This window comes from Eriocheir sinensis, chromosome 49 (genome assembly GCF_024679095.1).
Source record: "Eriocheir sinensis breed Jianghai 21 chromosome 49, ASM2467909v1, whole genome shotgun sequence".
Taxonomy (NCBI): Eukaryota; Metazoa; Arthropoda; class Malacostraca; order Decapoda; family Varunidae; genus Eriocheir; species Eriocheir sinensis.
Window position 1 is genome coordinate 12,818,717 of NC_066557.1, and position 12,284 is coordinate 12,831,000.

The following is a 12,284-nucleotide window of genomic DNA, read 5'->3' on the forward strand; positions in this document are numbered from 1 at the left end:
AGTACACCTTCTGAACCACTGCCTGTACAGAGAATCACCAGAGAAAAAGTTGGAAAGTTTTGTTTAGTGGGCGCAACATCTGTGGTCATGTGCCGGAGAGAGACAGAATGGGAAGGAATTATAGAAGGGAACAAACCCCAGGAGACGGGACACAACCCCCGATTAATACCTGGCACCCATTCACTGCTGGGTGGACAGGGGCGTAGGGTATCAGAAAAGCCGCCCAAATTTTTCCACTCCGCCTGGGAATCGACCCCGTGCTCTCTTGGTTGTGAGCTGAGTGTGCTAACCACTGCACCACGAAGCCCCCATCAGCTAAGAAGTCGCAGATTCCAGTCACTCTTCCAGACTTCCAAGCAGCATTTTTAAACATCTGGGCACCAACATTTGCCTGTTTGAAAAGCCTCCTCCTGTTTAAGTGCCCAAGTGTACAACAATATTCTGCTTAATAGTAAATTCCATGACTAAAACAGGAAAAAACATATAACATCTCTTTTTATACAGAAGGTGGAATAGAATGGTTTTTCAAATGTTATATTGTTTCAACTGTAGGGTGAGGTGGACAACCCATAGTACTACTGGTGGGAAAATACTAATTAAAAATCTGTGTTTGCCCTAACAGGCATAACAAAGAGTGCATAATACTCCTCAGGAAATGGCCTTCATCTAGGAGTATCTCTTGAGCTTCCCCAGAGAATATGTTTTCTCCATAGGAAGTTTTTTTTTTTTCAACCTGGTAGCAGCGGGGATCATGTTTCTTAATGGTCCCTCTAAGCGAGAAAAATGAGAAAAAATCACCCCTCACACAAACCATTTCATAATATATATCAAAGCATTTGTGATCAGTTTATGTATCATCTATTTTTTTGGGTTTAAATCATGGCACAAGTTTGGCTCGTCGCTGCTCCACGGTAAAGACACAAATATGTTTTTTTTAATTGGTGTACGGCTTGTGAGCAGCAGGGGGTCACACACGAGGTGTTCACGGCCCGTACAATTTTATAAATAAATTTCTTAAAAATCTGGCTTTGCACCAAGACTCAAACCCAAATGCCTAAAGTAATCCCAAGGCTGTGAGCTTCCTTTGAAGTATCAGTTTAGATTGTTTGGACTTCCAATTCTGCAAGTGATGACAGAGTTTTAACTTATAATTTTTAGGTGGTTTTCTATGCTTGTCAAATGTATCCAGCAGGCTTTACAATAACATTTTGCGTCCAGTAATAGCTGTACCCACATGTTTGTTTACGGGACTCCCACGAACACAGCACAACAATATCTTTCCATGCTAATATCCTTTCAGTATGATCCTGTTCACCATGGAAACCTTCACCAGCAAAGTCAAGACATATTCACAATAACCACATAATTGAGTACTAGGATTTCTGGTTTGGGTCGGTCGTGTCCTTGAAGACCCCCAGCTAATACCTTTTCAGTATGATCCTATTTGCCATGGAAACCTTCACCAGCAAAGTCAAGACATATTCACAATCACAACACATCACATAATCGAGCACTGGGAATTCTGGTTTGGGTCGGTCATGTCCTTGAAAACCCCCGGCTGCTTCTTGCACTCCCCGATCCTCACAGTCAGGAAGTTGGCCGTCACATCCGTCAGGAAGATCTCATCCGCCAGCCAGGGGGTTCCGGCAGTACCAGTAGCTCGGGTCGGGTGCCACCAGGATCTGCAGATATGGGGTGATCCTTTCTGTAGAGTTTGAGGGAGTTTTAACAGATTTCATAAGCATTTCCGAGAGTCTCCTAAGTTATGGAAAACTCCCAAGAGTTCTCAGGGGTGCAAGAAAAGGGTTAAAACATTTGATTTAAATCCAAACAACCCTGCCGAGAGGTCTTGCCCCTTCACTATGACCAGGCCAAAACGGCGCCCCGCCCTGTATCTGGGCTGGCCGCGCAAATTTCAAACGTTGCTTCTGATTATAACAAGTTTTCAGCCATAATTTCAACATAATCATCAAGTATTATATATAAAAAACATGCAAAATTAAATGGTGCACATAGAGAAACATAAATTATTTGATAATTTTGAGATGCAAGCATAAATATACAGAGAAATTTGTGAGAGATTAGCATCTCTCTCTCTCTCTCTCACACACACACACACACACACATACACACAGATTATAATATACATGGTTAGAAAGGAAAGGAAGGGTCGAGGAACAGCAAGTTGAAACTTGTTGAAGAGGCACCTCCCTCTCTCTCTCTCTCTCTCTCTCTCACACAAACACACATACACACACACACACGAAGGGATAGAAGGGAGAGGGAGATAGAGGAGAGGGGGGGAGGGAGAAAGAGGGAGAGCACGCATCTCTCTCTCTCTCTCTCTCTCTCTCTCTCTCACACACACACACACTGGAGGGGGGAGGTAAAAGGAAGGAAGGAAGGAAGGAAGGAAGAATGACAGAGAACAGAGACAGGAGAGATGCTGGTTAACTCTTGCATAAGGGATTTGGACAGCACAGGGATGAAAGAGTGAAGATGCTGGTGAACTCTTGCATAAGGGATTTAGACAGCACAGGGATGAAAGAGTGAAGATGCTGGTGAACTCTTGCATAAGGGATTTGGACAGCACAGGGATGAAAGAGTGAAGATGCCGGTGAACTCTTACATAAGGGATTTGGACAGCACAGGGATGAAAGAGTGAGGATGCTGGTTAACTCTTGCATAAGGGATTTGGACAGCACGGATGAAAGAGTGAAGATGCTGGTGAACTCTTGCATAAGGGATTTAGACAGCACAGGGATGAAAGAGTGAAGATGCTGGTGAACTCTTGCATAAGGGATTTGGACAGCACAGGGATGAAAGAGTGAAGATGCTGGTGAACTCTTGCATAAGGGATTTGGACAGCACAGGGATGCATAAGGGATTTAGACAGCACAGGGATGAAAGAGTGAAGATGCTGGATTTGGACAGCACAGGGATGCATAAGGGATTTGGACAGCACAGGGATGAAAGAGTGAAGATGCTGGTGAACTCTTGCATAAGGGATTTGAACAGCACAGGATGAAAGATGCATAAGGGATTTAGACAGCACAGGGATGAAAGAGTGAAGATGCTGGTGAACTCTTGCATAAGGGATTTGGACAGCACAGGGATGCATAAGGGATTTAGACAGCACAGGGATGAAAGAGTGAAGATGCTGGTGAACTCTTGCATAAGGGATTTGGACAGCACAGGGATGCATAAGGGATTTGGACAGCACAGGGATGAAAGAGTGAAGATGCTGGTGAACTCTTGCATAAGGGATGTGACAGCATAGGGATGAAAGAGTGAAGATGCTGGTGAACTCTTGCATAAGGGATGTGACAGCATAGGAACCCAGACCCACCTCAAGTCCAGTGGGTCACCCTGCTGGTCTCGGGGCTGGGGCGGGGGCTCTCAGAAGCACTGCACGCCCTGCTGGTCAACAAAATCGGCACACAGGTCACGGGGAAACCTGGTCAAAGGGGAGACTTGTTAATATTGCTTTGTTGATAGTTCAGTTATAAAAGTAAATAAAAATACATGGAAAATAAGGAGTCAAAAGATGGATGAGAAGAGGAAGGAGGAGGAGGAGGAGGAGGAGGAAGAGGATCAAGAATAAGAACAAAAAGATAAGAAAAATAGGGAGAAGGAAGAGAAAGAAAACAAGAGAAAAAGGAGGAAGAAGAGGAAGAGAGGAAATAGTGGATAATGAAGGACCTCCTCTTCCTCCTCCTCCTCCTCCCAGTCCTTCATTATCAACTAATTCTTCTCTTCCTCCTCCTCCTCCTCCTCCTCCTTAAAGACATTTCCATGCATATAACAATAATAATGATAATAATAATAATAATAATAATAATAATAATAATAATAATAATATGTTTATCTATTGCCTCTGTCTGGCCTTGCCTTTGAGAGCAGTTTAATGGATGGGAAGGAAGGAAGGAAGGCAAAGGAAAGGAAAGGGAAGGGAAAGGAAGGGAAGGGAAGGGAAGGCAAAGGAAAGGGAATGAAAGGGAAGGGAAAGGAAGGGAAGGGATGGGAAAGGAAGAGAAGGGATGGGAAAGGAAGAGAAGGGATGGGAAAGGAAGAAAAGGAAAGGGAAGGAAGGAAGGAAGGAAAGGAATGAAAGGGAAGGAAGGGAAAGGAAAGGAAAGGAAGGGAAGGAAGGAAAGGGAATGAAAGGAAGGAAAGGAAGGAAGGATGGAAGGAAGAGAAGAAAAGGGAAGGAAGGAAGGAAGGAATGAAAGGGAAGGAAGAAAGGATGGGAAAGGAAGAGAAGGGATGGGAAAGGAAGAGAAGGAAAGGAAGGAAGGGAAGGAAGGAAAGGGATGGGAAAGGAAGAGAAGGGATGGGAAAGGAAGAAGGAAAGGAAGGAAGGGAAGGAAGGAAAGGAATGAAGGAAAGGAATGAGGAAAGGGAATGAAGGGAAGGAAGGGAAGGAAAGGGAATGAAAAGGAAGTGAAGGAAAAGGGAAGGAAGGAAGGAAGGAAAGGAATGAAAGGAAGGGAAAGGAAGAGAAGGATGGGAAAGGAAGAGAAGGAAAGGGAAGGGAAGGGAAGGGAAGGAAAGGGATGGGAAAGGAAGAGAAGGGATGGGAAAGGAAGAGAAGGAAAGGGAAGGAAGGGAATGAAAGGAATGAAAGGAAGGGAAAGGAAGGAAGGGATGGGAAAGGAAGAGAAGGAAAGGGAAGGAAGGGAAGGAAAGGATGGGAAAGGAAGAGAAGGGATGGGAAAGGAAGAGAAGGAAAGGGAAGGGAAGGAAAGGGAATGAAAGGAAGGAAAGGAAGAGAAGGAAAGGGAAGGGATGGGAAAGGAAGAGAAGGAAAGGGAAGGAAGGAAAGGGAATGAAAGGAAGGAAAGGAAGAGAAGGAAAGGAAGGGATGGGAAAGGAAGAGAAGGAAAGGAAAGGGAAGGGAAGGGAAGGGAAGGAAAGGGATGGGAAAGGAAGAGAAGGATGGGAAAGGAAGAGAAGGAAAGGAAGGAAGGGAAGGAAAGGAATGAAAGGAAGGAAAGGAAGAGAAGGAAAGGAAGGGATGGGAAAGGAAGAGAAGGAAAGGGAAGGAAGGAAGGAAAGGAATGAAAGGAAGGGAAAGAAGAGAAGGAAAGGAAAGGAGAAGGAAAGGGAAGGGAAGGGAAGGAACGGGAAGGGAAAGGAAGAGAAGGGATGGGAAAGGAAGAGAAGGCAAGGAAGGAAGGGAAGGAAAGAGAAGGAATGGGAAAGGGAAGAGAAGGAAAGGAAGGAAGGGAAAGGAAGAGAAGGGATGGAAAGGAAGAGAAGGAAAGGGAAGGAATGAAAGGAAGAGAAAGGAAGGGAAGGGAACTGAAAGGAAGAGAAGGAAAGGGAAGGAAGGAAGGAAAGGAATGAAAGGAAGGGAAAGGAAGAGAAGGGATGGGAAAGGAAGAGAAGGAAATGAAAGGAAGGAAAGGGAAGGAAAGGGAAGGGAAAAGAAGAGAAGGGCTGGGAAAGGAAGAGAAGGAAAGGAAAGGGAATGAAAGGGAAGGGAAAGGAAGAGAAGGGATGGGAAAGGAAGAGAAGGGATGGGAAAGGAAGAGAAGGAAAGGGAAGGGAAGGGAAGGGAATGAAAGGGAAGGGAGGAGAATGGAAGGGAAGCTAAGGGAAGGGAAGAGAAAGAAAGAGAATAGTAGGGAAGGGAAGGGAAGGAAAGGAAAGGAAAGGAGTGGAATGGAAGGGAAAGGAAGAGAAGGAAAGGGAAGGGAAGGGATGGGAAAGGAAGAGAAGGAAAGGGAAGGGAAGGGAAGGAAAGGGAAGGGAAAGGAAGAGAAGGGATGGGAAAGGAAGAGAAGGAAAGGGAAGGGAAGGGAAGGAAAGGGAATGAAAGGGAAGGGAAAGGAAGAGAAGGAAAGGGAAGGGAAAGGAAAGGGAAGGAATGAAAGGGAAGGGAAAGGAAGAGAAGGAAAGGGAAGGGAAGGGAAGGGAATGAAAGGGAAGGGAAAGGAAGAGAAGGGATGGGAAAGGAAGAGAAGGAAAGGGAATGAAAGGGAAGGGAAGGGAAGAGAAGGAAAGGGAATGAAAGGGAAGGGAAAGGAAGAGAAGGGATGGGAAAGGAAGAGAAGGAAAGGGAAGGGAAGGAAAGGGAATGAAAGGGAAGGGAAAGGAAGAGAAGGGATGGGAAAGGAAGAGAAGGGAGGGGACATGAAGAGAAGGAAGGGAAAGGAAAGGAAGGGAAGGGAAGAGAAGGAAAGGGAATGAAAGGGAAGGGAAAGGAAGAGAAGGGATGGGAAAGGAAGAGAAGGGATGGGAAAGGAAGAGAAGGAAAGGGAAGGGAAGGAAAGGGAAGGAAAGGAAGAGAAGGGATGGGAAAGGAAGAGAAGGAAAGGGAAGGGAAGGAAAGGGAATGAAAGGGAAGGGAAAGGAAGAGAAGGGATGGGAAAGGAAGAGAAGGAAAGGGAAGGGAAGGGAAGGAAAGGGAATGAAAGGGAAAGGAAGAGAAGGAAAGGAAGGAAGGAAGGGAATGGAAGAGAAGGGATGGGAAAGGAAGAGAAGGAAAGGGAAGGGAAGGAAAGGGAATGAAAGGGATGGGAAAGGAAGAGAAGGAAAGGGAAGGGAAGGGAAGGAAAGGGAAGGGAATGAAAGGGAAGGGAAAGGAAGAGAAGGGATGGGAAAGGAAGAGAAGGAAAGGGAATGAAAGGGAAGGGAAAGGAAGAGAAGGGAAGGGAAAGGAAGAGAAGGAAAGGGAATGAAAGGGAAGGGAAAGGAAGAGAAGGGATGGGAAAGGAAGAGAAGGAAAGGGAATGAAAGGGAAGGGAAGGAAAGGGATGGGAAAGGAAGAGAAGGGATGGGAAAGGAAGAGAAGGAAAGGGAAGGGAAGGGAAGGAAAGGGAATGAAAGGGAAGGGAAAGGAAGAGAAGGAAAGGGAAGGGATGGGAAAGGAAGAGAAGGAAAGGGAAGGGAAGGGAAGGAAAGGGAATGAAAGGGAAGGGAAAGGAAGAGAAGGAAAGGGAAGGGATGGGAAAGGAAGAGAAGGAAAGGGAAGGGAAGGGAAGGGAAGGAAAGGGATGGGAAAGGAAGGAAAGGGATGGGAAAGGAAGAGAAGGGATGGGAAAGGAAGAGAAGGAAAGGGAAGGGAAGGGAAAGGAAGAGAAGGTATGGGAAAGGAAGAGAAGGAAAGGGAAGGGAAGGGAATGAAAGGGAAGGGAAAGGAAGGGAATGGATGGGAAAGGAAGAGAAGGAAAGGGAAGGAAGGGAAGGAAAGGAATGAAAGGAAGGGAAAGGAAGAGAAGGGATGGAAAGGAAGAGAAGGGATGGGAAAGGAAGAGAAGGAAAGGGAAGGGAAGGGAAAGGAAGGGAAAGGAAGAGAAGGGAAGGGAAAGGAAGAGAAGGGAAGGGAAGGGAAGGGAAACGAAGAGAAGGGAAGGGAAGGGAAGAGAAGGGAAGGGAAAGGAAGGGAAGGGAAAGGAAGAGAAGGGAAGGGAAGGGAAGAGAAGGGAAGGGAAAGGAAGAGAAGGGAAGGAAGGAATGAAAGGGAAGGAAGTAAAGGGAATGAAAGGGAAGGGAAAGGAAGTGAAGGGATGGGAAAGGAAGAGAAGGGATGGGAAAGGAAGAGAAGGAAAGGGAAGGGAAGGTAAGGGAAGGAAAGGGAAGGGAAAGGAAGAGAAGGGATGGGAAAGGAAGAGAAGGGATGGGAAAGGAAGAGAAGGAAAGGGAAGGGAAGGAAAGGGAAGGAAAGGGAAGGGAAAGGAAGAGAAGGGATGGGAAAGGAAGAGAAGGAAAGGGAAGGGAAGGAAAGGGAATGAAAGGGAAGGGAAAGGAAGAGAAGGGATGGGAAAGGAAGAGAAGGAAAGGAAGGGAAGGAAAGGAATGAAAGGGAAGGAAAAGGAAGAGAAGGAGAGGGAAGTAAGGAAGGAAAGGAAGCGAAGGGAAGGGAAAGTAAGAGAATGAAAGGGAAGGGAAGGGAAGGAAAGGGAATGAAAGGGATGGGAAAGGAAGAGAAGGAAAGGGAAGGGAAGGGAAGGAAAGGGAAGGGAATGAAAGGGAAGGGAAAGGAAGAGAAGGAAAGGGAAGGGAAGGAAAGGGAAGGGAATGAAAGGGAAGGGAAAGGAAGAGAAGGGATGGGAAAGGAAGAGAAGGAAAGGGAATGAAAGGGAAGGGAAAGGAAGAGAAGGAAAGGGAATGAAAGGGAAGGGAAAGGAAGAGAAGGGATGGGAAAGGAAGAGAAGGAAAGGGAATGAAAGGGAAGGGAAAGGAAGAGAAGGGATGGGAAAGGAAGAGAAGGAAAGGGAATGAAAGGAAGGAAAGTAAGAGAAGGGATGGGAAAGGAAGAGAAGGAATGGAATGAAAGGGAAGGGAAAGGAAGAGAAGGGATGGGAAAGGAAGAGAAGGAAAGGGAATGAAAGGGAAGGGAAAGGAAGAGAAGGAAAGGGAAAGGAAGAGAAGGAAAGGGAAAGGAAGAGAAGGAAAAGGAAGGGAAAGGAAGAGAAGGTATGGGAATGGAAGTTAAGGTAAGGGAATGAAAGGGAAGGGAAAGGAAGAGAAGGGATGGGAAAGGAAGAGAAGGAAAGGGAATGAAAGGGAAGGGAAAGGAAGAGAAGGGATGGGAAAGGAAGAGAAGGAAAGGGAAAGGAAGGGAAAGGAAGAGAAGGGCTGGGAAAGGAAGAGAAGGAAAGGAATGAAAGGGAAGTGAAAGGAAGAGAAGTGAAGGGAAATGAAGAGAAGGAAAGGGAATGAAAGGGAAGTGAAAGGAATAGAAGGGAAGGGAAAGGAAGAGAAGGGAAGGGAAAGGAAGAGAAGGAAAGGGAATGAAAGGAAGGAAAGGAAGAGAAGGGATGGAAAAGGAAGAGAAGGAAAGGGAATGAAAGAAGGAAAGGGAAGGAAGGATGGGAAAGGAAAGAAGGAATGAAAGGAAGGGAATGAAAGGAAGGAAAGGAAGGGAAAGGGAAGGAAAGGAAGAGAATGAAAGGGAAGGAAGAGAGAGAGAGAGAGAGAGAGAGAGAGAGAGAGAGAGAGAGAGAGAGAGAGAGAGAGAGAGAGAGAGAGAGAGAGAGAGAGAGAGAGAGAGAGAGAGAGAAACTAAAATAAATAAAATACACATATAATACATAATTCTGAACACACACAGACAGAAAAAGATAAATAATAATAATAATAATAATAATAATAACAATAACAATAATAACATACATTCACAGTCATTAACATTAATAAAAAGGAAAGATTAGATGATAAAAATTGAAAAGGAAGGAAGGAAGGAAGGAAGGAACAAAGGAAGGAAGGAAGGAAGGAACAAAGGAAGGAAAAAAAACGGAAAATAGACATTATAAATACAAAATAAACATGTAGTATAGGTATAATGTCCAGCCACACTAAACGCTCGCCTTTCCCTTCCTCCATTATTGCATTTCTGTGTGGGGCTGTACTTGGCCTTCTCTTCTAAATATGTTAGTAGTAGCACAGAAAACGGTATTCAGATGTATATTTTTCATTAGAAAGTTCAGTTCAACTTGAGAGATATTTTCTAAACATCATTTGTTGAATATCGGCTCAATTCATAATTATTTCCTGCTGTTATTGATATTTAAAACCATCAACCCGGAAGCAGACTCTTTAATCATGTTAATAGGTCTTGGTCCGTAGCTGCTAGGTTAAGGAAACAGACTTTAATCTTCTTGTTAATAGATGGACAAAGAGCAAATAGTACAAATCTTCATGTCCCGCGATTTAATACATCTCTCTGTAATAATAGCATTGCCTGTCTTGGTCCACGAATATGGAACTCACTGCTATTAAGGAAACAGACTCTTTAATTAATCTTCTCGTTAATAGATGGACAAAGAACAAATAGTACAAATCTTCATGTCCCGCGATTTAATACATCTCTGTAATAATAGCATTGCCTGTCTTGGTCCACGAATATGGAACTCACTGCTATTAAGGAAACAGACTCTTTAATCTTCTCGTTAATAGATGGACAAAGAGCAAATAGTACAAATCTTCATGTCCCGCGATTTAATACATCTCTCTGTAATAATAGCATTGCCTGTCTTGGTCCACGAATATGGAACTCACTGCTATTAAGGAAACAGACTCTTTAATCTTCTCGTTAATAGATGGACAAAGAGCAAACAGTACAAATCTTCATGTCCCGCGATTTAATACATCTCTCTGTAATAATAGCATTGCCTGTCTTGGTCCAGGAATATGGAACTCACTGGCAACACATTGAAAAAATCTTATGTTAACCTGTAATCTTTCGACATTTGAAAAAGATAAGAAAAAATCATTCAATTAATTGTCAGAATGAATGAGAATTTCTATATATTTGGTGTATAGTAAAAGGTTTGATATATAGGTATGTGCATGTGTGTTTGTTTTGTGTATGTATATATATGTATGTATGTGTATGTGTGTATATGTATATGTATGTATGTATGTGTGAATGTATGTGTACGTTTGTGTGCGTTTACGAGTATGTGAATGCAAATCTATGAATGTATAAGTACATTTTGATTGATTGATATGAGAAAAACAATTACTTAAATACACACCGCATAGGTCTATATATGGGAGGCCTAAGTAGGGGGGGGCGCTGGGCCCTCTACAGCTACTCCGCGGTGTTAAAGATAAATTGCAATACCCAACGCGATTAATGACACTAATGGCCATGTTTTAACGAGGATATGACAATCACTGAGTAAGGTTTGGCCAGGAAGTCTAACAGGCGTATCCTCTCCCTTTCCTTGCTACACCACGACTGAGTCCACTTGTCATTAAAGCTCAGTAGCGTTGCCGCGTCGCCGTTCGTGAAATCTCATATTTATCGTTTATTTGAGACTTAGCGATGGTCTGGATACATCGGGAAGTAATGATTTTAACTCTAATAATAAATGAGTGATGTTGTATGTGTCCAGGACGTCAGGAAATGGTAAACACAGGAGGGTAAATATATGGCGACATGGCACCTTTACAGATGTGGTCATCAAGATATCGTACTCAACGCCTTGAAATGTATCAACATTGCTCTAAATGCCAATTCTGGCCCCTCCAAGGACGGGATTTATCTTTTTATTACCCTTACGATCCTAAAATAATAATTACTCATAGCTTCATGGCGCCTGGGAAGCATAAATCATATTTTGTTGAAGAAAGTGTCGTACGCTGGACATGGCTACGTGTTTGGGAATTAGAACTTATGGTTTTATGCTATTTTAAACCATTTTCTCATGTTTTGGTGTCCAATATTGGGTAAAAAGGGACGAGAACTCCATTTCTGGCCTCAAAATGGCGCTAGGGCTAACAGTTTGTGAGATATATGGATGTTTCTGAGCCATCACCTTACTTAACTTTCAGATCATGCCATTCCTTAATCCCTTACTAATTCCTACGTCCCTGGCACTCAACAACACCAGACTTTTTCGGGGAATGCATCGTATCCTTAGAAATGCCCTACGGGGAGTATTAATGGTAATACGATTTATTTTCCGTCGCTAACTCTAAGACGCTGCCATTCAGTATTTCCTAATTAATTCTTACCCTCTTGCACTGGAAAGAAAGGTAATTTTACGAGCAATCTTTTGATATCCTTAAGAAGGCTCTACGTGCATCACAGACGGAGATATAAGCAGGTAAAGATTTAACCCCCCTCCTCGGCAACTCTACGGGGCTAAACTACCACATTTCCCCCGCGAGGCCTTAACACGAAAAAGTTTAAAAATTAAAAAATCGTTATTCCTTCTTCCAGTTTGATGAAAGGGGTTGGTATATGTGAAGAAAAAAATACTAAAATTTCTGGTGCTATCAGAATTGCAATAGGCCTAAAACTGACGGAGTTATGAACGGTTTTGTGAGAGCCTTCGAAAACTTTCTAGGCCTCTAACTCTTGAATCAATCCGTGTTGCAATATGCCTGATTAGCAACTGGTAGAAAAAATTCCGAGGAACACGCTGGTACTTTCAGAATTACGTTACCACTAATGGGTATAGAGCTATATTGATTTGAAATTTCGCACTTTTTCGACATTTGACCCAACGTCACTCGCTTATTACGTATTATTTATCCTTCGGCAATAAATAATAAAATTGTTGAAATTCGACGAGGAATACAACGCTGGTCTCAGATTTGCGCTACCACCTTTAGTTTCGGAGAGAGCATGTCATATTTTAACCGCCTGTCACGCCTTAACTACTGCAGATATGTTTATGAAATTTAATATCTTGAGGTCACCCGACACGCCCTATATTTCGGCGTTATCAGATTTAAGATTTGACGCGTATTTCCAAAGATAGCTTTTTTTGCTTATTTTGCTTGTGTATTATTGATCAACTGATATCTGATGTAAAATTTGA

At 43.6% G+C, this 12,284-nt stretch overlaps 1 long non-coding RNA gene across 2 annotated transcripts in view; it reads right to left on the bottom strand.

The window, feature by feature from the left end:
- The window catches only part of LOC126981985 (uncharacterized), an 11,906-nt gene extending 1,213 nt beyond the window's left edge, over positions 1-10,693 (bottom strand). Inside the window, exons 1-3 of one of the 2 annotated variants that reach the window (XR_007734420.1) lie at positions 10,488-10,693; positions 3,350-3,457; positions 1-1,682 (exon numbers count right to left, since the gene is read on the bottom strand). The exon at positions 1-1,682 is cut by the window's left edge and continues 1,213 nt beyond it. This is a non-coding gene — a long non-coding RNA (uncharacterized LOC126981985). Of the gene's footprint in view, positions 1,706-3,349; positions 3,458-10,487 lie in introns of both variants that reach the window. The other variant, XR_007734419.1, reaches the window with a different exon arrangement.
- Between the last annotated feature and the right edge of the window lie 1,591 nt (positions 10,694-12,284).